At 45.2% G+C, this 25759-nt stretch overlaps 2 long non-coding RNA genes across 2 annotated transcripts in view; one reads left to right on the top strand and one right to left on the bottom strand.

The window, feature by feature from the left end:
* The first annotated feature begins 1142 nt into the window (after positions 1 to 1142).
* Positions 1143 to 16046, top strand: LOC135984031 (uncharacterized). The gene is made up of 3 exons (XR_010601968.1): positions 1143 to 1278; positions 2523 to 3133; positions 14304 to 16046. It is a non-coding gene; the product is annotated as an uncharacterized LOC135984031 (long non-coding RNA).
* Positions 16047 to 20918: 4872 nt separating this feature from the next.
* Positions 20919 to 25759, bottom strand: part of LOC135980938 (uncharacterized) — a 44299-nt gene continuing 39458 nt past the window's right edge. The window contains exon 2 of the long non-coding RNA XR_010597905.1: positions 20919 to 25182. This is a non-coding gene — a long non-coding RNA (uncharacterized LOC135980938). The remainder of the gene's footprint in view (positions 25183 to 25759) is intronic.

Genomic DNA, 25759 nt, shown 5'->3' with positions numbered 1-25759 from the left:
ACTTTCCGTAGTGCAGTGATAGCCTCCTTACCCACTGAAGAGAAGGATCCCCATTTGACGTCTGGATCTGAACTTTCTCAAAGTTTTGGGTGTTCCTCTCAAGGATTTGGTATGGCCACGGTTGTTATCCAGATCTATATTTCAGTTACTTACACTGATCTACTTGACATTTATATTTATATTATGGTAGGGCTCCCAGGCACCTAGAGATCATGATAGGTACACTTATATACATTGTAAAGCTACATTGTGGCACTATCACATAATCTAAACACTCTTAAATGACTGCAAGAAAATTACTTCTTTTCTGTTTCCTTGCAAAGGTCTCCAGGTTATTTGAATAATCCAAATAGGGACATCACTAAAATAAAATATGTAATGTTGTTACTGCTGTAGCACCCAGACATCCCAATAAGAATCAAGACTCCATTATGCTAGGTGCTATGTGAAGAGGGAAACATAGTTTCTGCTCTGTAAGAAAGAACTAAAAATGCCTGTCAAAATGTTTAAAGCTGGGTGCCTTCAGATAAGTTGTTAAAGTCACATTTTGGCACCTAAATTGATGACCTTGCTGATTTCCTGCTGTTCTCATTGACTTCAGTGGTTTTCGGGGGGCCTCAGCACCTCTCAAAATCAGACTGCTTTTTATTTAAAATATGGATTTTGCATCTTAACTTTAGATGTTTTGGTTTGAACATTTTGACCACTGTTTTTGTTCTTAGGTTTAGCCCTGTAGCCACTGGTTCTGGATGAAGTCTAGCTAACCAAGACCACTCTGTATTTTTCCAAACCCTGCCAACTTTCCATAAGTATTATAACTTGTAATACTGTGAGTCATGTGCTTTGGCATGGGTAGGTTGCTCTATTTATACAGGGCTTTATACTTCTTTTGCTTTATAAATAAAGTTTAACTGAACAAATTTATCTACGAACTTTACTATGCATTGAAAATTCAGCTCAGTGTGTCACGACAAGGGGGTACTTGTTTCTTTTTTTGTTTGTTTTAGATTGAGTTGATTTGGGGAGGGGATCAAGCAAACAAGACTCTTTTGAGCAAGGCAGGTGCTGTGCAAATCTTTCTCAGTTTTTTTGGAGCACCTCAGTTCTGGAATGTAACAGTCCCTGTTGTTGTTGCAGTGTTGACCCTCTGTATCAAAGCCTGCCAGTTATAACAAAGGATGTAGTAGTCTGTGACATGCACAAATGGAGATCAGCAGAAGTTCCCATGCTTATCTTCACTTGACGCCTAAACCAGCACCTGAATCCAGGTCTCCAAAGGTAAGGCGAGTGCAGTTGACTACTTTAATTGTGAGCTCTTTGGGGCAAGGACTGGCTTTGTGTTCTGTGTTTGCACAGTGTGTAGGACAATAGGAATCCTAGTTATGGACCAGGGCTCCCAGTAATACCACAATACAAACAATAAATAGTTAACCCATGGCACCAGCTCAAAAGCAGGCTACCAACAGTGGTCACATACCCTCCATTTGACAAGATCTGTCCCCCACACTCTCTAAAGTCTTCACTAATCGCAACTTGTACCCAACTTCTCTGGAACTGTAGTGTTGAGAGCTCTCTGTTGTTGTTTTGGAGGCCGGGGGGTGGGTAGAGTGACCAGACAGCAAGTGTGAAAAATCGGGACAGAGGTGGGGGGTAATAGGAACCTATATAAGAAAAAGACCCAAAAATCGTGACTGTCCCTATAAAATCAGGACATCTGGTCACCCTAGGGGTGGGGGTAGGGCAGACAGCACGTCAACCAATTTTACTCTGAAGTTCCAAAAGGTTCACCACTGTGATAAGAAGCAGCATTGAAAACTTCAGCCCAAAAGAATTAGCTTGGCCAAGTTCTGGGCAACTGAAAAAGGCCTAATCCTTGAGTGCCAAACCTGCTGTCCACACTATGCATTTTCAAAGCATTGACTGGTGATTTGGTCATGTGACTTCTAGTCGAGTGAATGGTCGTTATGTGGGTAAAGGCTCAGAGAGGAAGGTTGGGCTTGCGGTTCAGGCACAGGCTTGGGTCTAAAGAGCTCACGTTACAATCCCTGGCTCTGCTATCTGACCTTGAACAAGTCACTTAAACACTGACACAATTCCCCACCTGTGAATTGGGGAAAATAAGGCTTCTTTTCACCTACTCTAGGTCTTTTCTATTTAGAAAAGAAACAATTTTGGGCAGGGACTGTCTTACCGTGTGTATGTACAGTGCCTTGGTTGGTGCCTATTGGTGTTTCCATAATACAGATTATTATAAATAATAAATTCAAAGCTTTGGGGAAAATAATGGCTTAAATGTCATTGTTGTCAGGTGGCACCAGGGAGACTTATTTCCTTGGTTCTCTAGTTTAGATCATGGATCATCCGTTTGTTCCAAATAATTCAGTTTAGTGACTTTTTTTTAAAGGAGTTCAGTTTCTTGGGACAGACATTTCTTTCTAAAGGGTATTTTGCAAAGGAAGGTCGGTCTAAATGCTAAGCAGTTCCCGAAGAAAATCATGTGCTTTTTGTCTCTTTGCTTCCAGACAGCGAGTGTTCATCAAGCATAAACAGTAAATATCTCATCCCAAAAGTGACCTTGGAGACATGCAGCTGAAATGAAAACAATGTTTAATTGCAGTGGGATTGAGTCACACTTTAACGGAGCTGACACTGAGAGGAAGGTTTTGCCGTGTTTCCTTAAACTGGATTTCCTCTGGATTTGTCTGATCTCCTCTTGACGTTTGTTCCATAGCGAGATTCCATTGACTGAAAAAAATGCTTTGTTCCAGCTCTTGTGTGTTTTGTCCTTGTGTTTGTGATCTGCATTGTCCCAGAGGAGTGCAGCTGCTGTGGTGGTTCACAGATTGAAACTCAGGCTTTGATGTAGCTGATCCATTGACTGCTTTGAAAATTAGGACCCAGGCCTTATACTGGCATCCAAAGCTGATGGGGGCCAATGGAGGGACTTGCACATGGGCCTGATAAGCTCAGGGCAGTCTAAGCCCTGGGCAACTGCATTCAGTGCCAGCTGAAGCCTGGGCATTTTTTCACATCCAGTTTTAGATACAGTCAGTTGCAGTAATCCAGCCTGGAGACGATTGAATAAGGACTGGGAATGGCTGAGCCATTACAAACATTGAATCTATCTCCCCTTGTAAGTATTCTCACACTTCTTATCAACCTGTCTGTACTGGTCTAGCTTGATTATCACTTCAAAAGTTTTTTTTCTCTTACTTAATTGACCTCTCAGAGTTGGTAAGACAACTCCCACCTGTTCATGCTCTCTGTATGTGTGTATATATATCTCCTCAATATATGTTCCATTCTATATGCATCCGAAGAAGTGGGCTGTAGTCCACGAAAGCTTATGCTCTAATAAATTTGTTAGTCTCTAAGGTGCCACAAGTACTCCTGTTCTTTTTGCGGATACAGACTAACACGGCTTCTATTCTGAAACCAATGAATTCATGGATTCCTCTGGCTAGCTCCTCATGATCTGTGAGGAAGGGATGAAATTTTTTAGAGAGCCGGAGGTCAAATAAGCCAGTTTTAGAAGCTGATACTAACTGGCCATCCAAGATTAATGAGGAGTCAAACAGAATGCTGAGGCTTTGTGCTCCCATGATGAATGGGAGTGGTGAGCCTTTGATGGAAGGTGGAAACAGTGTCTTGGCAAGTTCTTCAAGGCATTTCCTCTTTCCAACCAGCACCAGTTCAGTTTTGCCTGGGTTCAGTTTGAACCAGCTGTTCGTTATCCAAGAGCTGATTTCCTGCAGTCATTCTGACTTTTTAGCAGTGGTGGTGGTTGCATCCATTGAGAATGAGATATATTACTAAGGCCTTGTCTCCACGGCCACTTTACAGAGCTGCAACTTTCTCACTCAGGCGTGTGAAAAATCAACCCCCTGAACGTTGCAAGTTTCAGCGCTGTAAAGTGGCCGTGTAGACAGTGCACCAGTGCTGGGAGCTCCTCCCCTCGTGGCGGTGGGTTTTTTACAGCACTGGGAGAGCTCTCTCCCAGCGCTGGTGCTGTGACTACACAGCCATGTGGCAGCGCTTTAACACTGCTAGTGAAGACATACCCTTAGTGTCATCTGCATACTGTTAGCAGCTGAGCCCATGGTGTCTCATCTCTCCCAGCGACCTCATGTAGCTATTGAAGAGAAGCAGGGATAGTCTGGATCCCTGCAGGATACCATAGAGGAGGGCTTTAAAGAGATAGAGCAGTTATCCATCACCACTCTGAGTTTTGCTGGAGAGGAACAAATTGGAGCCACCGTAGTGCTGGACCATCTACTCCTACTAGATCAGCATTTCTCAAACTGGGGTCCGCGGACCCCTGGGGGTCCCTGAGGATACTCCCGGGGGTTCATGGGCCCTGCTGAGAAACTCCTCCCCCTCCCTCCCAGCATGTCGGGGAACAGGTTTCCTACCTACCCTGGCTCCGCGCCACTCCCGGAAGCAGCCAGCATGTCCCTGAGGCCCATGGGGGCGGGGGGCAGGCGGGCTCTTCATGCTGCCTCCACCCCGAGTACTGACTCTGCAGCTCCCATTGGCCAAGAACTGCGGCCAATGGGAGCTGCAGGGGCAGTGCCTGCAGGCGGGGGCAGCACACGGAGAACCCTTACCCCCACACACACCTAGGAGTTGCTGCTAGAGGGATGTGCCAGTCGCTTTTGGGAGCCGCCAGAGGTAAGCACCGCCCCCCTCACCCTCTTCCGTTCCCCAACCTTCTGCCCCAGCCCAGAGCCCGCACCCCCTCCTGCACCGAAACTCCTTCCCAGAGCCAGCACCCCTTACCCCCTCCTGCACCCCAAGCCCTTGCCCCAGCCCTGAGCCCCCTCCAGCACCCAAACTCATTCCCAGAGCCTGCACCTGCACTCACATCCCCTCCCACACCCAAACTCCCTCCCAGAGCCTGCACCCCACACACCCTCCTACATCCCAACCTGCTGCCCCAGCCTGGTGAAAATGAGTGAGGATGGGGAAGAGTGAGTGACGGAGGGAAGAGGGATGAAATGAGTGGGGGCGGAGCCTCAAAAAAGGGGCAGGGTAAAGGCTGAGTGGGGTGGCTTGAGAGTCCCCGAAAAAATGTAAATCAAAATGGGGATCCTCGGGTTGCTAAAGTCTGAGAACCGCTGTGCTAGATCATATATGTGTGTTAGCAGTACCTTATGATCCACCCTGTCAAAGGCTGCAGAGAGGCCCAGCAGTATGAGCATAGAAATCTTGGCTTGTCCATAGCCATGAGGCAGTTGCCTTTTGGTGCCACTAGAGCGGTCTCCGTGCTACGCTTTGGTCTAACCCTTGATCGTGAGGTATCCAGGCTGTTGACCGATGCCACATGTTGTTGGAGCTTGGAAGTTGCTGGTGTCGCAGTGATTTTACCCAGGAATGGGAGGTTGGAAACAAGATAGTAATTGGAGAGACCGCATGGGTGGCAGGTGAACCCTCCGTGTGGGAAGGCTAGTCCTCGGCCCCACCTCTTCTGGTTTGGGCTATGCAGGCTGGGTTCATTATGTGGGATATCTGTCGGCAGTGATTCTGCCCGGTTGATTGCAGAGGGGTAGAATGCTCATTTTTTGCCTCCTTTGTGGCAATGGTATAGTCCTACAGAGTCGTTTGTACTGCTGGTGGAGGGATTCCGAATGTTTGTTTGCTTTCTGACTTTCTCTGCAGTATTGCTGTAGCTACGTTGGTCCCAAGCTATGAGAGAAACAAGGTAGGTGAGTTAGTATCTTTTATTGGGCCAACTGGTGTTGGTGGAAGGGATGAGCTTTCAAATTTCACAGAAGACTTTCTCCAGACCTGAGGAGATAACCAGTGTCCAAACTAAATACGAGGTGAGACAGGGCTCTTCTGCAGGCGCATTTCATTTGCTATAGTTAATCTGTGAACTATGCCATTCTTCGCAGTCAATGTGGGGGAGTGGGCAGCTTGAGGCCAAGATGCTGATAATAGAGAACATCGGGTAATTGTACAGTTGTATTAACTCTCTGGTATGTTGGCCTTGAATTTCTGTGGCTTGTTCTAGGTCAAGTTGAAAACCTAGGGAGTTTAGCTGCTTTTGGGGGTGGATCAGTCAGCTTTGGTTGTTCGCTATCCTGATAGGAAGGAGGGGAGGGTCTGATCTTTGTTCCATGTGGAACATCTTCCGTATGTGACATCAGAGGGGAACAGGACTGCTACTCCACCTCTTCTTTTCCATTTTCTTGTGCATTCTGGGGACTGCCTTGGCGTGTGACATTCTGAGTATCCTGTGGGGACCACCTGTGCTAGGGTATGAGTGGAGGTGGCATTGAATCATATCTTGGCGAAGCAAGGCTGGGTGCTTAATCCAAAATGAGATCATGGATGGTGCTGGTCTTTATTGACTGCTTTAGGTTGTTTCTTCTTCTCAATGTTTAGCAATTTTCCTGATAGAACATTGGCTTCAGGTGCCTGGGCTTTAGGATTTGTCTTTTGGTACGGTGTGCTTGGAAGATTTCTTTTCAGTCTAGTGATGGTTGGGATTTGGGAGAGTGTGGGGGTAATTGGGTTCCAGATATGCTGATGGTGCAGGTAGTCCAGTTCTCCAGATTCCAAGGGTCTGATAGTGTTGTATTGTGCTGTAGTCCATAAGATGTGCATGAGGGTCCTTCCATGGGCAATGCTGACTATGGGTGGTGGTGGTGGAGTGTGCTGAGAGTGATAGGGGGCATTTCTTTCCTCCTCCTTTTACCCCTTTATCAACAGCATGGAGCACATCATACTCCTGTGAAGGCTGATGTTGTGGAGAGGATATGCAGCTAAGATGGGCACCACACAGGACACTAGGTGGCAATATGGAGGACTGGGTAGCCATCTAGGTGGTTACTAGTCCTTTGAATCATCTAGATGCTGGTGAAGGGGGAGAGCATCACAAAAATACCCACCAAAACAACAAAAGCCAGGCTTATGCGTAAAGCTGTGAGGGTGTTTTTAAAAGTTCCTGTCAGGTGCTGGTGGCAGCTGAGGCCCTGTGATCCCAGCTAGCGGGGGGACATGCATGAGCAGAGCGAGAATCCTGCAAACAAACAGGAATTCACCGTCCTCAAATACAGGAAAGGAAAACAGGAATTCACCACTTTGAAAATAAATGAGCTAGTTTAAGATGTTGATGAGAAATTGAGATATAAATAGAAGCTCCCGAGTAAGAAAAAAATTGTGTGTGACTAACACTGAGTTCAACTGCAGTAAAGAAACACAAAGCAGGTTAGCGCTACCTGGTCTGCATTAGCTGAAACATTGGCCAAGCCTGTGGAAGACTTGACAAGTCCAGGCTGAGTTCAGGTGCAATGGGAATTTGTTCAAGCTCAATCCATACAAAACTCAGTGGTTTCACATAGTTTGACTATAGAGTGAGTATGTTTGATCCCTTGTGGAACTCAGGAAGATTGTCTTTATTTATACCTCTTTCATTATGGATTGTTCCATTTGATTCTCTTAGAAGTTAATCTTCACAAACACTTTTATCCATTAGACCCCTTCTGGAGTGCCTTCCATCACAGTCTTCAACTACATCAAGGCCTTCCTGAGTTCATAGATTCCAAGGACAGAAGGAAGCCATCTAGTCTGACCTCCTGTATAACACAAATAATTCCTACAGCAAATCTTTTAGAAAAACATCCAGTCTTGATTTCAAAATTGTCATTGAAGGAGACTCCACCATAGGTGCAGGGCTGGCCTTACCATGAGGTGAACTGAGGCGGCCACTTCAGGTGCCAGACTGTGGGAAAGCGCCACTAGGACCCAGAGTGTAGAAAATTGTGACTGCTGCTGGTGCATATGTATTCTCTCTGCCCTAGATGCACAGAGATGGTGGAGTGCTGTGCTGGAGGAAGGAGGGCACAAGAGACATAACAGGCAGGCAAGAGAAAAGGGGAGAGGGAATAACAGAAAGCAGCAGGAGCTGCAGGGAGAGAGAGGAGGAGGAGCCTCTTATGTACCTCTGTAGCACCCCCAGGAGCCTGGACTGATTAACTTCTCAGGAAGCTTCCTGTTTCCTGCTGCTTCCCTGAACCCACTTGAGGAGAACAGGCAGTCAACTGAAGTAGTAGGAGCCAGTTAGGCCCTTAAGACACTGAAATCTTCCCTCACTCAGGCCCTGCTACCAGCCTGCTTATCTGTCCCCTTCAACTGAGTGGTGAGAGCCACTATAGCTGGCAGGAAGGAGCTCTCCTGAGATACATAGACACAAATGTTCACGGTGAGTCTTCCAGCCCCAGTGAGGATGTGAGTGGTGAGGTGATGCCTGATCTTCTAGTTAGAGTGCAGGTGACCTGGCAGCTACTGCAGCATCCATATCACCATCTCAAATGGATGTAACCATGCACAATCCTGAAGAAAAGTGTAGATCAGAGAAGAGTGTGGTGGAGGTGCAAGAAACAGATGCTGCTGACTTTAGTTCCTTAAGTCTAGATGATCCAGGACTGTGGACCCACTTGAGCAGTAGTCTGAGGGACTTCCTTGTACTGCATGGGCCACAGGAAGTGAAAAACTTCATGTTCTTCAAAGACAATGAAAATAGAAGTTTCCATCCAACACATTACTGGCGTGAAATCCCCAATGGCAACAAAGTGGAGAGGCCATGGCTTATGTACTCAAAAACCGAGAATGCTGCATACTGCTTTTGTTGCAAACTTTTCCAGTCTAATGTTCCAGCCACATTGGGTTCTATATGAACAAAGGGCTGGAAAAATCTGGCTAGAAATCTGGCATGCCGTGAGAAGGCAGCAGATCACCAGAGAGCAGTCCATAGGTGGAAAGAGCTTGAGATGAGACTAAGGTTAAAGGCCACCTTAGATGATCAAGAGAAGATTGCATCAGAGTCTCTTTACTGGCAAAATGTTCTGAAAAGGCTCATTGACATTGTGAGAATGCTTGCTACCCAAAACCTAGCACTGCGTGGCACTTCAGATCAGCTGTATGTGCCAAACAATGGAAACTTCCTTAAAATTGTGGAGCTGATGGCTGAGTTTGATGCTGTACTCCAGGAGCATCTAAGAAGAGTCACCACCCAAGAAATGTACACACACCACTACTTTGGAAAAACAATTAAAAATGAGATCCTACAGTTACTGGCAACAAAAGTCAAACAGAAGATTGTGGCAGATCTGAAGTCAGTAAGATTTTACTCTGTTATTCTGGACTGCACACCTGACATCAGCCATATGGAACAAATGACTTGAATGGTGCGTTTTGTAATAACAACAGAACCTAGTGAAAATGTCCCTGCAATGGTGACTGTCAGAGCATTTTCTAGAATTTATTGACATTGATGATGCTACTGGAGCTGGTATGACAAATGTGCTTCTTAAAAAGCTGGAAGATACGGGAATTGCGATAGCTGACATGAGAGGTCAGGGCTACAATAATGGTTCCAACATGAGAGGAAAGAACAGAAGAGCGCAGACACAGATCCGAGAATTAAACCCTCAAGCTTTTTTTGTCCCATGCAGGTCTCATTCATTGAACTTGGTGGTCAGTGATGCAGCATCAGCTTCCAGTGAGGCTGCTGAATTTTTTAATGTAATTCAAAGTATCTCTGTATTTTTCTCTGCATCAACTCATTGATGGCAAATTTTGAAACAACATCTGGGAACATCCTCTCTGACACTGAAACCACTGAGTGCCACCGATGGGAAAGTCGAGTGGAGGCGATAACGCCTATCAAACACGAAATTAGGAAGATAGATGATGCCATAGTTGCCATTATAGAGGATAATGCTATGACAGGAACTGTTTGTGGGAGAACAGTGGCAGAGGGAAACAGAATCACCAGAAACATACATAACTTAAAATTTCTGTGTGGCTTAGTGTTGTAGCATGACATACTGTTTGAAATAAATGTTGTAAGCAAGAGACTCCAAGGTGTTGACCTTGATATATCTGGAGCAATGGAACAACTGGACAAAGCAAAGTCATACCTACAGTCTTACCGGTCAGATGAGGGATTTCAAAACGTTCTGAACAGTGCACAGAAGTTGGCAGAGGAACTTCACACTGAAGCTATTTTCCCACCCATTCAAGAATACAAGAGTCACGGAAGAAGATGACATTTTGATTACAAGGCATGGGATAATCCCATAAGAGACCCCAAACAACAATTCAAAGTTGAATTCTTTAACCAGGTGCTAGATTGTGCAACACAGTCAGTTGAAGAACGTTTCATGCAGCTCAAGGAACACAGTAGTATATTTCGGATGTTGTATGATATTCCAAAACTCCTCACTATACCTGTAGAAGACCTACACCAGCAATGCAGGGCACTAGGGACAGTGTTGACACATGATGACATGCACGATATTGATGCGAGTGATTTAGGTGATGAACTGAAAGCTCTTTCAAGATACATTTCAGCAGGATCAACTCCAAAGCCTGTTCTGGAACCAAGGCTGGCTTTAGGCCGATTCCCCGGAATCGGGCCCCGTGCCTAAGAGGGCCCTGCTCCCCCAGCCGGAGCGCCGGCCCGAGCCTGGCAAGCCCCGCGGCCCCGCTGCCCCGGCCAGAGCGCTGGCCCGAGCTCTGCAAGTCCCACGGCGCTGCTCCCTGGTCGAAGCGCTGGCCAGATCCCAGCAACCCCATAGCCCCGCAACCCTGGCCGGAGCATGGCAATCCGAAGTGCCACTGAAGACTCGGAGTGCCGCCTGATGAGTACAAGCCCCACGAATCGGGCCCCGCACTTGCTAAACCTGGCCCTGTCTGGAATATATGTGCACAAATAAGATGACCACCCTCTTTCCAAATGCTTTTGTTGCTCTGCGCATACTTCTAACACTTCCTGTCACAGTTGCCAGTGGAGAACGCAGCTTCTCCAAGCTGAAGTTAATAAAAACACATCTACACTCCACAACGACACAGGAGAGGCTGGTCGGCCTTGCAACCATCTCAATAGAGCATGAGCTGGCCAGAATGTGGCTCTTCAGCAGGAAAGCACCACTTTAATTATTCAAATAGATAAAAATGCCAGTGTTTACTATGCAGACAAGAAAGGTTACATTTGCTGTTCAGCGTTTGAAAGTTAAGTGTTACTTAAAATTTTTGAACAAGGCATTTTAAGTTGTTAGTTCTCCTTTATCGGGGTAGGTAGCAGAGCAGTACCATGAGAGGAGTAGAATAGGAAGAAGGCAGAACTGAGACCTTTCAAAGTTTTGACCCAAGCGAGGGGGCATGGGGGCGTCATTTGAGCTCCCTTCCCCAGGTACCAAAATGTTATGGGCCGGCCCTGCATAGGCGCCAACTCCATGGGTGCTCCGGTGCTGGAGCACCCACGGGGAAAAATTGGTGGGTGCTCTGCACCCACCGGCAGCTCCCTGCCCCGCCCCAGCTCACCTCCACCTCCGCCTCCTCCTCTGCCTCCTCCCCTGAGCATGCCTTCCCCGCTTTTCCCCCCTAGCTCTCAGTGCTTGCTGCCGCAAAACAACTGGGAAGAGGCGGGGCCGGGGCGGGGATTTGGGGAAGGGGTCCAATGGGGCAGAGAGGAGGCGGAGTTGGAACGGGGACTTTGGGGAAGGGGTTGAAATGGGGGCTGGGCAGGGCCAGGAGGAGGCGGGGCTGGGGTGGAGTCGGGGCAGGCCGGGGGCGAGGGGCGGGTCAAGCACCCACCAGCGCCAGGAAAAGTTGGGACCTATGGAATCCACCACGAATTTTCCACCTGGAATATTGTTCCAATAATTAATTACTCTAACTTTAAAAAAAAAAATTGTACCTTATTTCTACTCTGAATTTGTCTAGCTTCAACTTCCAGCCATTGGATCGTGTTATACTTACTGACTGTAATCAAGTCACCCCTTAACCTTCTCTTTGTTAAGCTAAATAGATTAAGCTCCTTGAATCTCTCATTATAAGGCATGGTTTCTAATCCTTTAATTATTCTTATGGCTCTTCTCTGAACTCTCTAATTTATTGAATCCTTCTTGAATTGTGGGCACCAAAACAGGACAAGGTATTCCAGCAGTGGTTGCACCAGTAGCAAATACATAGGTAAAATGCCTAACTTTAGTAGCTTCTGTTTGACATCCTCCAGAGATACTAGTGGAATGGAAAGAGTGTTATCACCACATAAGACTATATCATCTGTTTTTCCCCAAATACAGATTAGAAATATTTATTGAACACTTCTGACTTTTCTGCCTTATTATTCCTAATTCTACCACTTCCATCTAGTAATAGACCAATATCAACATCAAGATTATTTGTTATATATATTTTCATAGCTGCCTTTTCCCCTCTAAACCAGGTTGGTTTTTTTAACCAGTTCAGCCTTTTCCCTCTATTGTGATGTTGTGGCTTTTTGGGCATCTAGTAAGGTGTTCTTAAATGATTCCCAATTATCATTCACATTTTTCTGATTACATTATTTTTCCCAGCTGATTTGGCTCATAATGGTTTTCAGCTTTGTGAAAATGGCCCTTTTAAAGCACCAAGTATATATCTATTACTGGTCTGCACTTTGTTCTGCTTTCATATTATAAATGTGACCAAGTCATGACCACTCGTACCTAAACTACCATTAACTTTTAGTTCTGTGATCCAGTCTTCTTTATCATCATAGGTGCATAAGGAGATGGTCATCGTGTTCCCTAGTGTGACTTGGGGGTCTATAGCAGACACCAGCTACACCCCATCTTGTGCTTTATTTATTAGGACATTGATCCATACGCACTCAAGATCATTTTCTTCTGAGTTATCAGTGACTTGGAACCAGATAATGCCATTTTTGAGACAGTGCCAGTGCCACTCCCTCTCCCCTTTGCCCACTTGATCTTTCCTAAGTATGTTATAACCATTGGTTTTTAACATTCCAGTGGTGTGAATCACCCCACTAGGTTTCAGTAATACCAGCTAGATCATAAATGAGCAATTCCAATTCCTCTTCTTTGTTGGTTCTGCACAATATTAGGTTGTTCCGCTGTAAAATATACTGCTTGCTGCATCACCCTTAGCTTGGTTACATTGTGGGTGTTAAAGGTTTTCCCTGCTATTTTATCACTTTAGCAGTACTGTTTTCTTACGTGCGTGAGCCTTTGAACGTGACTTTACCCTGTTCTGTAATGGAAATGACAAGTGGCTAAAAGGCTTCTTTGTTCCCCAGTGTCAGAAGGCCCATCTTAAGCACTCTGTGGCATTTTTCATACAAGTGCTTCAATTGTATCATGCATGTTTTTAAACTGTTGCCCCAGAAACATTCTGCCCTTCAGTAGTGGGAATAATGCTGATTTTCTTAAATAGAAGAAGGCAATTGTACCAAACAGTCGTGGGAAATTTGGGCTGACTACGCTCAAGGTTCACTGTTTTTACTGTTTTAAAGTGTTTATCCTGCTCTGGGTTAAAAGAACAATGATGTCTGCAGAAAACTCAGAGCTCCTGTTGAACCAGCACACACTTTTTTTAGGGGGGCCCCACTGAATTAAATGAGAAATGCCCCAGACTTGGGTTCATTGGTATCTTTCCCAGACCATTAAGTGCATTGTACCACAGTTCTAGGGACAGAGCCTGGTTCTACTTTTTGCTGCTCTAGGGGTGCAAAGGAGAGGAGGAGCTGCCCTAAAGCAGCAGCCAGAGATTCTTCCTGGGTGTAGGGGGTGAATCAGAGGGTGGGGAAAGGATGTAAAAATAGCGGAGCTGAAGTGCTAGGCACTCTGCATTACCCTCAGCAGGCGGAGCAGTCCCTGTGGTTCCAACCAGTGCAATTGTAGCCAAAAGGTGGCTTTAATAACTTGTGTTAGAGGCTGTTCTGGCTCCCGACTGCTTCCAAAAGTGGAGAGGTGGCTTATCCCTGCATTTCCCCCCACCTTCATATTGTGTCATGTGCTGGGCATAGCTTGGCTGGACCTGATGATCTGGACCCAATTATTAAGATATTTTTATACCCAAAGGTAATGCCTTATGTGAGGCTCGGGTTCAATACACTTCCCTTAACTTGGCAAGAGAATGCACATACTTAACCTGCTAGTAATAAAAGCAGTCTCCAAAGACTGCTGCCGTATCTATCAGACCCTAACTGAAGGCAAATCCGAGGTGTCTTAAACACTGCGATGAGAACACACTGGGCATTTTCTTTTCTTTTTGTTAAAGGGAGCGTTTTAAAAGGCATCTGTTTGCAAAGGGCCTGTCAGAATTTCTAGGCAATGTGCACAATTGCACTAAAGGTACAAATATTTCTAAAAAACACCTATTCCCCTACCACCACACGCACAAAATTAACTATGATCTGCCCCTTCAACACCCTTTTACTGAAACTGACCAAGAAATATATGAGCTTTTCAGCACACCCTAAATGTCAACATAATTTTGTTTTGTAGGATCAAGGAAAGAACTCCAGAGTTAAGAACCCTTCACTGAAAATGGCCAGCCCTTCCACGTATTTGGGGGTGAACCGCTGTAAGTCTGAACACATCAGTGGCCTGGTAAAGCACAGGGTGGAGGGGGAATCTCAGATACTGGGACTGAAACAATGTAGGCCTGAATCAACACCAACAACTTGAATTGCGCTTGGAAATGAATTGGAAGCCGGTGCCACGTGGCGCACAGCTGCACAGTAATATGCTTCTCTACACGCAGCTCTGCTAATAAGTAGGCAGCTGTGTTCCGCACTACTGAAGTCTCAATGATTTTCAGGAGTAACCCTGTGTAGAGCATCTTGTAACAATCTAATCTGGTCTGGAGGTGATAAAGGCTGATCACAGCAGCGTCCACAGGATAAAGTCCAGCAGGATAAAGTCCTGGAGGTCAGGGCTGATCACAGCAGCGTCCACATCCATCAGGAATGGTCAGAACCTCCTACCCAAGTACAGACTGAATAAGCATTCCTAACTGTGACACTGACAGACAGGTCAACTTGTGTGTGACCCATAACAACTTAACAGGAGGCACTGAAATGGTAAACAGAGCCGTTCCTTGTAGATAGTTATCAAAGCCATGTTAAGTAGACTAGAATCTTTAATATGTTTGCCTGTGTTAGAGAATCAAAGGGTGGATGTTCACCTATATCTCAGCGGTTCTCAAACGTCATTGCACCACAACATCTTTCTAACAACAAAAATTACTATATGACCCCACGGTGGGGAACCGAAGCCTGAGCCCGCCCGAGCCCCACTGCCTGAGGTGGGGGGCCAAAGCAGAAGCCCAAGGAATTCAGCCCCGGGCAGGAGGCCTGTAACCTGAGCCCCTTGGGCACTGGGGCTTGGGCTTCGGCCCTGGTCCCCAGAAAGTCTAATGCCAGCCCTGGCAACCCCATTAAAATGGAGTCGCGACCCACTTTGGCGTCCCAACCCAGTTTGAGAACCGCTGGTCTATGCCATAATGAGCTATCTTGATAAATTGAATGGTTAATATCCTTATGTTAATAAATACCACTAGTTACCTGTGTATGCAGAGGAAACAGGAGATTAGCTTCAAAGCAACAGTGTCCATTACCTATTCTTCATCTGAGCAAGGCCCTGCTGTGACAATTGCTGGCTGAAAAGCAGCTTTCGGGCCTGATCCTTTTTTATCTCAGATCTTCTTAAACTTTGACAGGAAAAGTCTAAGCCACAAGACTGAGGGCTCCAGGTTATTTACCGTGGAATTCTCATGGAAGAATTTGAACAAACTCTGCACATAGACTGCCTCTTGGACTATAACCTTTTAAACCAGTGTCCCCAAACTTTTTTTGGGGGGGGCCTTACCCTTGTCTGTGCCCCTTGTCCCCTCCCTCCCCTGACCCAGGGCTGGGAGCAGGGCTGTGGCTCAGGGGAGTAGAGGGTGGACAGGGATAAGGGGGCCAAGGCTGAGGCCACAGCTGGGAGTGGGGCTGGAGCCAGGAGCAGGCCAGGGCTGGGAACGGAGTCGTGGCCAGGGGCCGAGGCTGGGGGTGGGGTCCAGGCTGGGAGCAGAACCGTAGCCAGGCTGTGGTGGGGAACGGCAGCTGGGCCTGCAGTCGAGTGCAGAGCCGTGCTGAGGCTGTGGACAGGTCCAGGCACAGGGCTGGGAGCCACGGCCATGGCTGGGGGCGGGGCTGGAGCAGAGCTGGGGGCAAAAGGGGATGGGTGGCTCTCCCTCCCTGCGCCCTGTGGGTGCTGGCCTGGCCCACTGCATCCCCTCCCGAACATTCCTCCATGACCCCCTGGAGGGTGCCCCACAGTTTGGGGGCCTCTATTTAAAACTGATTCCAGAAAGCCTTTTTTACAAATCAGCAGCCTCACCATTCTGCTATGAAACTAACCTAAGGACTTTACACATTCATATATATATTGATCTCTTAACTGTGTATAATTCTTTCTTTTTTTACTTTAGTAATAAATCTTAGATTTAGTTAATAAGGATTGGCTGTAAGCGCACATTTGGGTGAGATCTGAAACATTCTTTGATTTGGTGTACATGTGTCCAGTCTCTTGGGATTGGTAGAACTTTAAGTATGGTGAACAAGGTTTTCAGTAATCTCTCACTTTATTAGACTTGACTGTCTGGATGGGAGCTAAAGGCTGGATTGCTTAAAGTGGACTGTAGTTTGGCTTCTTGGTAACCAGTGTGGTATTACAGAAGCTGTTTGGTTACTGGCTTGGTGAATCTATCTAATTATAGAACAAACCACCAGTTTGGGGGATTTTCCTTGCAGTTTGCCCTGACTAAGAATTCTCAGGCACCATCCTCACACTAACCATGGGAGACATCTGAACACTCAAAAGGTATAAAGTTCTCCTATTACCTTATCAACTGTGTGGAGCAGGAGCACTGATGTTTCAACCTACAAAACTTGTGAAAATAATACTAGCACTTCATCTTCAGAGCATCTTACAAATATTAATGCAGCCTGTGAAAGGGTTAATATCAACACGCCCATTTTACAGGTGCGGGAAGTGAGATGGGGAGTTTGAGTGACTTTCTCAAGGGAGTTGGTGTCAGCGCTGGGATTAAGGCTAAGGAATTCTAGCTATTTCTCTATACCTAGCACTGCTCCACTGCTGCTTCACATAGTGACAAAAATGAGATCCTCATTATTTTCCAATTTTGTGGTGGCTTTGTGTCCTATCGACTGCCACATTCCAGGCCCTTCAGTGGCCATGATGAGGACTTCATGATATCAAGCTTGCTGTGAAGCCAAAGATCTATAGAACTGCAGTTACACCAGCTCCAATGTACAGTAGTGAGCATGGGTGGCTGAAGAGCAGCAGAAGGGCATTTTCAATTGGCACCATCTTTGTCTGCTGTTCCATATTAAGTGGGAAGACAAAAGCAGTGAGAATATTCATGGCTGAACCCTGATGGAAGACCAACAAATTAGAGCCTGCTTACCAAGGACTGCTGCTATACAGCTAGCAATCACGTGGTTGCCTAGTGCTTCACTGATATGATAAGATCACCAATGACAGACACAGGCAACATCCAGCCAGACCATCTTAAGGATTTAGCTAGAGCTCCATCCGGGTGATGCTTGATCTGCAAGGATGTGACATTCCTTTGGGATTTGCCATGATGACGATTTTCCCTCATCAGAGAGTATTCTTATCAGAGCAGGCATAATTTTGTGTTTTGTCACTGCCTCTGCTATTCCACTCTTGAGCCTGCCAGTTATATCAGCCTGTGTGGTGGTTATTGTGAGATGCATAAAAGGGATTAGCACAGACTCTCATGCTCCTTAGCACGTGTGACCTAAACGAGGATTTGGATCTAGGGCCCCAGGAGGGCAAAACCCATGGTCTTTTTTTCTTCTTCTTCTATTAAACTCCCTCTTAACAAAGGCTCAAGGCACTGAGATTCCTTGCAAATGATATTTTTTAAGGCCAGTGTATGGTGCTGATATTTTTAAACTAGGGTATTTCCATGATGACTCCAAGCACTAAGATTTACGCCCCCCCCCCCCCCCCAACACACACACACACACACACCTTTTTTTTTTTTTAAATGAAGAGCTATTTGGTACTCGCTCTGTTGCAGGAAGCCACAAATGGCTTTAGCAAGAGTCAGGCTAGGAGGATGATAGTTTGATCTGGATTTGGTGGGAAGTGGGTCTGGAATCCAGGGTGAATGAGAGCCTTGATCCCATGCTTTGGAGCTGAAGGTATAATAATTTCATTATTTCTTGTCAGACAGACTCAAAATGACAGAAATCTCATGAGAACACAAAGGGAGCGCACACACATACACCCGCCTCCTGGGTTCAGCTCTAACCCAGAAGGAAAGGCATCACACTGGGTTTGTTTCCATGGATTCCATTATGGACCAAAATCTGAAGGCCATTGTGGTTCCTGCTCAACGTTAGTTTTAGGAGGCGTGCTTGTGAGGGAGCACATAAAAAGCCAAGAAGTACATTCACTCCTCGTTTCTCCTCAGATGAGGTTTGATCCTGCTGAGTACTGAGCACTCGGGCCCCTCCAACAAAACACATGCTTAACTTTCTACAGATGGGCAATGTCATTGACTTAGCTTCAGTAGAACTTTTTACTCATTTAAAGCTACACGGGTGCTTAAGTGTTGTGCTGGATTAGGGCCAGAGTGCTCATCTTCTTGCAGACTCAACCCTCATATGAGAGGTACGAGGACTTGTATGTACTATGAACAATCTCTGCTCTCGCTGGAGACTTTATTTTTTAAATGTTTAAATTTCTGTCCCAGCATGAGTCTGTTTTTGTTACATTCATAGGACCCCCTCTGGTGGCTGCTTTTAGGACTTCTGAAAATTTTCCCCTAAGATCCCAATCCAGCAAAGCATTTAAGCATGTACATAACCGAAATGCCGCCAGACTCACTTGCTTAAAGGTACGCAGTTGCTTAAATGTTTTGCTGGAGTGGGGCCTAAGGTAGCTGAATTTGGCACAGAAGGGCGTAAGTTCAAATCTTTATGCAAGATTAACTCCCTTAATTCAGAGTTAACGTGTATTTTTTTGTCCCAAATAATAAGAAAAAAGCTTAATTTATTTTCTAAGCCAAAGTAATACCTCATCGAAGTCCACAGGCTATTTAAAATTAGACAAAACAAAGTATTAATAAAGTATGATCAATCCTGAAATAGCAGGGCCTAATAGACTAAGTTTTCTGGATCCTATGACATATCTATAAGAAAAGCCACAATTGAAAGAAGTTAATCACTTCACTGATGGGGGCTTGAAGTGGCAGGGAGGTTGGAAAAAATGGTATTCTCCTAACAATTAAGTTAAATAGTCTTGGAGGGGGGGGGAGAGAGAGAGAGAATGACTGAATCCAGAGGTGAGCGACAAAGATGATCAAAGGGATGGAATGCAAGCCATATGAGCTAAGGCTGAAGGAACTGGGTATGTTTAGTTTTGAAAACAGGAGATTAAGTGGGAACGTGATAGCGGTCTTCAAATACTTGAAAGTCTGCATTAAATAGATGGAGAAAAATTGTTCTTGCTTGCCACAGAGGGCAGGACAAGGGGAAATGGGGCAGCATAGGAGGTTTAGATTAAATCGCAGGAAAAACTCCCTAACTGTAAGAACAGTAGGACAATGGAACAGACTGCCTAGGGAAGTCATAGAATCTCCTTCACTGGAGGTTTTCAAAAGGAGGCTTGGACGGTTTAGACACAACTAATCCTGCATCTTGGCAGCAGGTTAGACTAGATCAGTGGTTCTCAACCTTGTTCGATCGCGCCCCCTTCCTTGTGTCTGTAGTACGTTACCCCCCTCCCGCCACACAAGTACATATACCAATAAAAAAAACATGCAACTTTCACTACATATTAAAAACAGTGATTCAAACAGAGCCAACGATCCATTGTAATAAGACCAAAAGCAAAACTGATTGTGGTTGATGCTCACAATGACATGTGCACAACGCGTTGTAGCAAATGGATTAATGTACAGATGGCAACAACTTGGCATAATGCTTTGCAAGCTTAACAAATCCATCAAAATTCACAGCGCCCTCTGGAGTCAAATGCACAGCACCATCTGAGGCCCTGATATGTCTGGAGGAAGCAGCTTTGCTAGTTATTCATTGCTGTGGGTAAAATGTGCGCAGTAAGGTTTTTTCCCTAAAGCTTCTCATGCCCTCCCAGAACACATTCTGCACACACCCCCAAGGGCCCCATTCCCCAGTTTCAGAACCTATGGACCTAGATGACCCTTGCGGTCCCTTCTAACCCTATGGTTCCATGACTCTGTAGCCTAGTAGTTAGAGACCTTCAACAGGAGATATTGAGAACCCCACATGTGCATATCCCAAGCTCAGTGGGAAGAGCTGAGCTATGGGACCCCATGTTCATATTCTCTCCCCCTCCCCATCAGACCGAGGGGGGAATTGAACCTGAGTCTCCCACATCCCAGGTGAGTGCTCTAACCCCCAGGCTAAAAGTTGGGGAGGGGTCACCTCCTCTGGCAATTTTATGTGGGGTTCTGCAGGGGCCTAACTCATTCTTGCAAGAAACACTTTGGCACCTAAGCCATCTAATTCCAGGAGAAGGGTTCCTCGCAGTGGATTGCAAGCAGAGATAGGTGCCTACCCTGGTAAGAGGGGCAGGTCTTAGGACACGCCCCTCTCGTTGGCATCTCCCATTGGCTAGCTTAGGTGGCTCACCGTCTAGCTTGCTAGCTTTTGTGGATCTCATTCTTAGGTGCCTATCTGCCCCCATGCATAGTATAGGGAGCCTGGGTGCCTAACTGAGACTTTGTGGACCCCCTTGTTGTTCAAGTGATTTTCTAAAAGTTAGGCATTGCAGCACCTAAGTCCCTTTGTGGCTCCAGGCTTAAGTGACTTGTCTGCTGTCGCTTGTCCCCTGTGACAGAGTGGGGAGTTGAATTAGGGTGCAAGCCTGGAACTTGGGAAACCCAAACTACTGGCCCTTCATCTCCTGGAAAACAGGTGTCTTGGCAGCATACGGAATTAATGTCAAAGAGCTTAGAGGAATGAACCAAATTAAAAGACAACAAAATACAAGTAGACAGTAGGGAAACAGTCAAATTAATAAACAGGAAGCATCAAAGTTATGAGGTCTTCAGACCTTTATTTAGAATTATCAAGCAAAATTAGTAAGTTTGGAAAACAAACACTCAGGGAAAACAAAATCTAAGCAAAACACAAATAAGTCAACAGTTCCCAGAAGAGCGTTAGCAATGCTTATGGGTTTTGTTTGGCTCACTTGGACTGAGGAACTCAGCTAGATAGCTATTCACAAGTAATTATCCTTGTCAAACAGGAAATCGTGGCATCTTTTACAGATAATGTAATGCCCTCCCATTTTATACAAGGAAGGAGAAGCCAAGATTTTTGTAAAGGAGTTTATGAAAGGTCAACCTTTCACATGATAGAAATCAGTCCTTGGAATAAATTAACAGGAATATAAACAGTCACATAGCACTACCTATGCATGTGAAGCTTTATAAAGCATAACATTACACACAGTTCTGGCTCGGTAGGGCTGACATTCCAGTCTTGAACAGGAAAAGTCTAAATCAAGTAAAGGTGACTACTGCGTAACAATCAAAGGGGTTTGTCCAACGTGTGAAATTCAGGGTCTGGATCAGCATTTGGAGCACCACAGAGCTTGGAAGTGCTTGGATCTGTGGTTTTGGTTTGGGCCTATCCCAAAATAGCACTGGGCTTGGTCCTTGCATATCATTCTAATGTTGAAATGGGAGCTTTGGATGCACAAGGAACACAGGCTGGGGTCCAATAACAGTCTGACATACAGGATTGTACTGACATACCCCCGCTGTTCAAAAAAATCATGAATCAGGCCCCCCACAATCATAAGATTTTAAAAACTAATAAATGGTCTTTTAAAGTTTCCTTCTGCTGTTTGAGTCTTTTGAATACACTTGAGTCACATTTTCACATTTTGAGTACACTGGAGTCACATTTTCAAGATTTTCTCCACAACCATTAAGACTAGAAGTATTTTTGTTTTTAAAAGGAAAAGCCACTATTCTCCTGTAACTGCACCACCCCAGGAAGGATAAAGAAATATCATGCTAGTTGGCAACAAAAAACATGATGCAGTAATTAACAGTGGACCATTGTTTGAGGCTTGATGCAGATATACTTCAAATAAGCAACTTATGGATGCTTATCAGAAGCCACCTATATCTCCTGGAAATTGGTCAGGCTCCCTAACAAGGTTGTTCAGCATGACCTGGTTCTGACTGCGCCAAGGTTATCCCAAAAAGAGCTATTTCACTGATAGTTCTGAGCTTCCTCTTCTTGGCTAAACCTGAGGCACAGAAAAACATAACCAAAGCTCAGAAAGATTCAACGTTAGTTCTCTCATCTGAAGTGCTTTTCCCACTTCTAATTACTCCTCTGGGGATTCTGCACCAAAAAATTAAAAATTCTGCAAAATTCTGCACATTTTATTTGTCAAAATAATACAATATAATCACACCAGTTTCAATTGTTTTGGCAAGTTATTTAAAGTACAATAGAGAAAAAAATCACAATAACTATTCAGAATTTTCTAAACACATGAAAGTTATGTTAAAAATACTTGGTAACTAATACCCTGCATTCCAGCTATAATCCTGGATTTTTATTTAAATTACATTACAGGACACACACACCCCAACCTCCCCCCCCCCCCCCCCAAAAACCCAAACAAACATGTAGAATGTCATTTTAAATAGCTCAAACTTTCACACATGAAAGTCATACAGTTTTGCTAATCATTGTCCTGGACCTGGCTAGATACTTTGGGAAGTGCTTGGTTCTGATTGTCCTGACATTTTATTGACTGCTTGGTAAATGTTTTATTTGCCCTTGAAGTCTTTTTTTAAATGGGTAAGTAAAATAAATCCTGAGCTGTAATCTAACCCCATTGTGCCATTTTGGCACAGGAAAAAAGTGAGAAAGCACATAGATCTTCCTAGCTGCTTCCCTTACTGTCATTTATAAGGCTTTACATCACTCAGGCAATCTAGGGCCTTAAAACTTTTACAGGTTTTTTGCTCCCAGGGGAATTGACTCAGAATGGGAACAGTTAACTAACACTAGGAACATTAACCATGTTACTATGCAGGCAGGCTGATACATTTCTACCTCAGGGAATGAGATGAATTAACCATCAACAGCAACATTAACAAAATGTGTGTGTGTTTTTTTTTTACAAAAGCTATATTCTTCAATTTAAAAACAAACAATTTTCAGTAACATGATACTAATATTTAATTGAGTGTTTTTTTCAATCCTCAAGAAGTTACAGACATGTTACTGGGCAGGCAGGCCTGCTGCTACATTTCTGCATCAGAGAATGAGATCAATTAGCTAGCAGGCAGGCTGCTACATTTCTGCCTCAGGGACAGAGCCTTTCTTGTGCATAATAAAAAGACCTACCCATCCCCACGCCCGGCAAGCCACAGTAGCAAGCAAGAGGGATAGAGTCTCTCCCTCTTGTTGGCCAGCCCTGCCCCCATCAATGATCAACATCTCCCCTGCAGGCACACATGCCCAGCTCCCTCCCCCTGGATTGATTTGTGGCTCTGAGACTGCTCTAGGCATGCTGGAACAGATGTGCTGCCTGGGCTGCTGGGGAAGAGGCGCGTGTCTCCCCCCCACACACACACAGATTATTTTTGCATTTTTCTGTGTGGGGAGCACAGAAATATGCAGACCATATGAATTCTGCACCCCCAGGAGTATTCTAATGTTCCTTGTCCACCAAGTAGAAAATATAAATGCGGAAGTAAATTTTGCATTGTCAGACAATATTGTACATTGAGAATTCCTCAAAAGGGTCAATAGGATACAAGTTCCATTAGCTGCCTCATATCAGTTTCACTACAGTGGAAATGTAAAGTACTTCAGCATCAAAGGGTACATTTACATTTGAGCTAGGAGGGGCGATTCCCAGCTCACATAGGTGTATCTGAGCTAGCTCTACTTGAACTAGCATGCTGAAAATAGCAGTGTGGCCAGGGTAGCATGAGTGGTGGCTCAAGCCAGCCACCCAAGTACATACCCATCTACACTCCCTGGGTACATACTCAGACAGCAAGCCCAAGCCACCACCCAGGCTACCCTGGCTATATTGCTATTTTTAGCATGCTAACTCAAGCGGAGCTAGCGCAGGTGCATCTGCATGAGCTGGGAATCACACCTTCCAGCTCAAATGGAGGTATACTCCAAGAGAAAGTAGCATACAGACTTCAGAGACATCTTATCAAGAGAAATCAGAATATTCACTGATTTTTAAGGCCAGAAGGGTCCTTTAGATCATCCAGTCTGACCTCCTGCATAACTCATGCTTTAGCACTTTATTCAGTTATTCCTGTACTGAGCCCAATGATTTTTGTTTCACTAAAGCACATCTTCCAGAAAGGTGTCCCGTCTTGATTTGAAGACTTCAGGAGATGGAGAATCCTCCACTTTTTTTGGTATCTAATACTGATGAGTCTGTACTAACAGAGAAGATTGGGTAACACTTTGTGGCTTCATATTCTCCAATGGACCAAAGGTTCCAAGGTTCCCTCCAGAAATGTCAAACAGAGGCTAACAGATGTACCCATAATAAACCAAATGTCACCAGCTTAACTGGAAAGAATGAAATCATAGAATCTCAGGCGGTCATCTAGCCCAACCCCCTGCTCAAAGGAGGACCAACCCCCAGACAGATTTTTGCCCCAAAACCCTAAATGGCCCCCTCAAGGATTGAGGTCAGAACCCTAGGTTTAGCAGGCTAATTCTCAAACAACTGAGCTATCCCTCCCCCCTGCACTATGATAAAGACACATTGTGGACAGGAATGCGTGATCTGTAGTAACAATTCATCAATAAGGCCTTCAAAGGAGATTAACTCTATCCAGTATAAACCAGCGGCAGATACAGAAGGGAAAGCATGGTAAGTCTCTGATATTATACAGAGGTCTTGCAGCTGACCTAATTCCCTGGAAGCCACATCTCCTCTGCCTTCCCTTTCCGACATTTCTTCTTAATTCCAGGTACAGGCTGTCCATGCCTTTGTCCTCCAGGAGATCTCGTGAGGGGGCCCATCAAAATGGTGATGAGCTGAATGTTTAGGTTAGGTTACACTTGTTCTTCAGATCTGCTAGGATCCAGTCTTCTGACTGGTTCCACTTGTGTGGATTTGCAGCATCCAGAGCAGATGTATTTCAGGAAACACAAATAAGCACTCCCCGATAGGATAACAGTTACAATGATGATAACAGTAGCACTGAAGGCTGGTGACACGGTGTCCTCCAAAACTGAGTGGAGTCCTCCAGTTGCTGAGAAGGGAGGCAGATCCGTTTGCTCATCTAAACAGGACAAAGCAGTAGCAAGTTAGACAACTTCTTTGGAATCATATTGTAAACAGTAGTCTGATAAAAATTTAGTAAAACAATAGCCCGTGTATTTTATAGTTTGTTATTATTTACTGCTATTCTGATAGTGCCCAGAGGACGGAGACCCATTAGCGGCACAGAGATGTAAGCTCTTCAGAGCAAGCACTAGTTGGCCCATTCTTATGATCATATCCTCAGAGGCGGAGCCACATTGAGCATTTCGGTCATTGTCATCCAATAGCTATTTGGAGGTGATCTATGCTACATGTAAGTGTGCTTAGTGTTCAGAGGGGTCTACATCAAACATGATACTAAATGAGGCCTTCAAAACCAAGAGCCTGTCTCCTCTTTTTGATAGGCCCTGAATAATGGTTCCCCACCACCCTGTTGCTGGGCAGCATGCTGTGGATTGGTGGAAGACCGCAGTCAGCCCCAGAAGTAACAGCATTTCAGTGGTGCTTTATGCATGTGGTCTGTGAAATGCTATTGAGGAATGGCAGGCTTATGAAATATTACAGCTGTCATTCTTGTTGGCAGCTTCAGCAGAGGG

Source organism: Chrysemys picta, chromosome 1 (genome assembly GCF_011386835.1).
Source record: "Chrysemys picta bellii isolate R12L10 chromosome 1, ASM1138683v2, whole genome shotgun sequence".
Lineage (NCBI taxonomy): Eukaryota > Metazoa > Chordata > Testudines > Emydidae > Chrysemys > Chrysemys picta.
The sequence above is the reverse complement of the archived record's forward strand: the minus strand, read 5'-3'. Positions and strand labels throughout refer to the sequence as shown.